We start from the raw sequence: 5000 nt of genomic DNA, 5'->3' as shown, positions 1-5000 counted from the left end.
GATTTTGCCGTTTTTTTGACTTTTGGGATTTTATTATAAATGGACTGAATAATAATTATTATCCTCGTTATTATCATTACTGTCATTATTTTCATGATTATTATTATTATAGTCATTATTGTCATGATTATCATCATTACTATCATCATTATTATTTTTATAATAATTATTATGCTAATTATTATTGCTATTTTTATCATAACTATTTATATAATTATAAAAGCAATAATGATGATTTTAGAAATAATTATGACAATTAGCATATTCATTATCATGATCATCATTATTGTCAATAATAAAGGGATTATCATGAAAATCATCATAATTACCTGAATTAATGTTCAAATCCTCATAATTACAATTAAATATCATAAAAGTTTTTTTTTTGACGTTTCTCTCAAAAGGCCGTTTTTTTTCGACTATTATGATTTTATTACTTCTGGCCTTTATTTCATTATAAATGGACTGAATAATAATTATCATCATAGAGGAGACCCAGGAAGTAGAGGAGACACAGGAAGTCGGCTAAGAGGCCGAGGAGGAGACCTAGGAAGTCAAGCAAGAGGCCGAGAAGGAGACCCAGGAAGCCCAAGAGCCCGAGAAGGGGACCCAGGAAGTCGCCCAAGAGCCCCAGGTGGACGATGCCGCCGAGCCCCAGGAGGAGGTGGACTTCGATCCGCAGGACTTCGATTCTCTGCGTAAGGAATTCAATGCAATTATGCATGATCTTTAAGAACTATCTAGGCTCCAAGAGGAGAAGCTAGGTCATTATAGGAGGGTCATGCAGAAATTGCATTCCTTCACGGGATGATGTATGCCTCCCGAGGTCACAGCCCTCCACCCTTTCTGATTGATATTAACCTTATGACTTAAATCATAGATGATAATATACACAAACACACACACACATACACACATACACACACACACACACACACACACACACACACACACAGACACACACACACACACACACACAAACAAACACACACAAACACACACACAGACATACACACACACACACACTCATTATTATCATTACTTTCATCATTTTTATAATTATTATCATTATAGTCATTATCATCATCATTATCATTATTATTATCAATATTTCAGTTATAATAATTATTATGCTAATTATTATTGCTATATTTATCATTAAGTATTTATATAATGATAAAAGCAATAATGATAATCTTAGAAATAATAATAACAATAATAGTAATTATAATGACAATTTTATTATTTCTATTGCCATTATTGGTATGAAAATTATTGGAATAGAGGTAATTATTGCTATTATTACAGTAATTATGAGGATCATCATTATAATTATGGTTTTATCATTATTATCATTATTATTGTCATTATCATTGTCATTATCATCATAATTATCATTATTGTCAATAATAAAGGAATTATCATGAAAATCATCATAATTACCTGAATTAATGTTAAAATCCTTATAATTACCATTAGAAAGCGATATGGTAATTATCATTATTATCATTACTGTCTTTTTATGATTATTATCATTATAGTCATTATAATGATTATCATTATCATTATCATCTTTATTGCAGTTATAATAATTACCATGCTAATTATTAATGCTATTTTTATTATAATATCTATTTATGTAATGATAATAGCAATAATGATAATTTTATCAATAATAATGACAATAATAATAATTACAATGACAAAGATATTGATATTGTTATTTCTATTGCCATTATTAGTATGAAAATTATGGGAATAGAGTTAATTATTGCTATTATTGCAGTAATTATCAAGATTATCATTATAATTATGACTTTATCATTATTATCATTATTATTTTCATTATCATCATAATTATCATCATTATGGTCAATAATTAAGGAATTATCATGGAAATCATCATAATTACCTGAATTAATGTTAAAATCCTCATAATTACCATGAAAAAGCGAAAAGTTTTTTTTCGACATTTCTCTCAAAAGTCTAGATTTTGCCGTTTTTTCGACTTTTGGAATTTTATTAATTCTGGCCTTTATTTCATTATAAATGGACTGAATGATAATTATTATCATAATTATTATCATTACTGACATAATTTTTATGATTATTATCATTTTAGTCATTATCTTCATGATTACCATTATTATTATCATCATTATTGCAGTTATAATAATTATTATGCTAATTATTATTGCTATTTTTATCATTATAACTATTTATATAATGATAATAGCAATAATGATAATTATAATGACAATGATAATTATGTTATTATTATTTCTATTGCCATTATTAGTATGATAATTATTAGAATAGAGTTAATTATTGCTATTATTGCAGTAATTATCAAGATTATCATTATAATTATGATTTAATCATTATTGTCATTATTATTGACATTATCATTGTCATTATCATCATATTTATCATCATTATTGTCAATAACAAAGGAATTATCATGGAAATCATCATAATTACCTGATTTAATGTTATAATCCTCATAATTACCATTAAAAACCGAAAAGGGTTTTTTTCGACGCTAGATTTTGCCGTTTTTTTTCGACTTATGGGATTTTATTACTTCTGGCCTTTATTTTATTATAAATGGACTGAATGATGATTATTATCATCATTATTATCATTACTGTCATCATTTTTATGATTATTATCATTATAGTAATTATCATTTAACTATTTATATAATGATAATAGCAAAAATGATAATGACAATAATAATTATTATAATGACAATGATAATGATGTTATCATTTCTATCATTTGCCATTATTAGTATGAAAATTATTGAAATAGAGTTAATTATTGCTATTATTGCAGTAATTATCAAGATTATCATTATAATTATGTCTATCATAATAATAATTATTATTGTCATTATCATTGTCATTATCATCATAATTATCATCATTATTGTCAACAATAAAGGAATTATCATGGAAATCATCATAATTACCTGAATTAATGTTAAAATTATCAAAATTACCATTAAAAAGCAAAAAGGTTTTTTTCGACTTTTCTCTCATAATACGCTAGATTTTGCCGTTTTTTTCGACTTTAGGGATTTTATTACTTCAGGCCTTTATTTCATTATAAATGGACTGAATGATAATTATCATAATTATTATCATTACAGTTATAATAATTATTATGCTAATAATATAATAATAATTATATAATAATAATGATATAATAATAATAGTTATTCTTATAAATAATAATTATTATGCTAATTATTATTGCTATTTTTATCATTATGATTATTATATATAATGATAATATGAATAATGATAATCCTAGAAATAATAATGACAATAATAATAATTATAATGACAATGATATTGATATTATTTCTATTGCCATTAATAGTATGTAAATTACTGGAATAATTAATGATTGCTATTATTGCAGTAATTATCAAAATTATCATTATAATTATGATTTTATCATTATTATCATTATTTTTGTCATTATAATTGTCATTATCATCATAATTATCATTATTGTCAATAATAAAGGAATTATCATGGAAATCATCATAATTACCTGAATTAATGTTAAAATCCTTATAATTACCATTAGAAAGCGATATGTTTTTTTTCGACGATTCTCTCAAAAAGCTGTAATACGCTTGATTTTGCCGTTTTTTCGACTGTGATTTTATTACTTCCGGCCTTCATATCCTTTTAAAAGGACTGAATGATAATTATCAAGATTATCATTATAATTATGATTTTATCATTATTAATGTCATTATCATTGCCATTGTACTCATAATTATCATCATCATTGTAAATAATAAAGGAATTATCATGGAAATCATCATGATTACCTGAATTAATGTTGAAATTCTCATAATTACCATTAAAAAGTGAAAAGTTTTTTTTTTTATTTCGACGTTTCTTTCAAAACGCTGTAATACTCTAGATTTTGCCGTATTTTCGACTTTTGGGATTTTATTACTTTTGGCCTTTATTTCATTATAAATGGACTGAATGATAATTATTATCACATTATTATCATTACTGTCATCATTTTCATGATTATCATTATAGTCATTATCATCATGATTATCATTATTATTATCATCATTATTTCAGTTATAATTATTATCATGCTAATTATTGTTGCTATTTTTATCATTATAACTTTATTTAATTATAATAGCAATAATGATAATCTTAGAAATGATAATGACAATAATAATAATTATAATGACCATGATAATGATGTTATTATTATTTCTATTGCCATTATTAGTATGAAAATTATTGGAATAGAGTTAATTATTGATATTATTGCAGTAATTATCAAGATTATCATTATAATTATGAATTTATCATTATCATCATTATTATTATCATTATCATCATAATTATCATCATTATTGTCAATAATAAAGGAATTATCATGGAAATCATCATAATTACCTGAATTAATGTTAAAATCCTCATAATTACCATTAAAAAGTGAATAAGGTTTTCGACGTTTCTCTCAAAAGGCTGTAATACGCTAGATTTTGCCCTTTTTCGACTTTTAGGATTTTATTACTTCGTGCCTTTATTTCATTATAAATGGATTGAATAATGATTACTATGATCATTATTATCATTACTATCATCATTTTTATGATTATTATCATTATAGTCATTATCATCATGATTATCATTATTATTATCATCATTATTGCAGTTATAATACTTATTATGCTAATTATTATTGCTATTTTTATCATTATAACTATTTATATAATGATAATCTTAAAAATAATAATGACAATAATTATTATAATGGCAATGATAATGATATTATTATTTCTATTGCCATTATTAGTATGAAAATTATTAGAATAGAGTTAATTATTGCTATTATTGCAGTAATTATCAAGATTATCATTATAATTATGATTTTATCATTATTATCATTATTATTGTCATTATCATTGTCATCATCGTCATAATTATCATCATTATTGTCAATAA

This window comes from Penaeus vannamei, chromosome 34 (assembly GCF_042767895.1).
Source record: "Penaeus vannamei isolate JL-2024 chromosome 34, ASM4276789v1, whole genome shotgun sequence".
Classification (NCBI taxonomy): Eukaryota; Metazoa; Arthropoda; class Malacostraca; order Decapoda; family Penaeidae; genus Penaeus; species Penaeus vannamei.
The sequence above is the reverse complement of the archived record's forward strand: the minus strand, read 5'-3'. Positions refer to the sequence as shown.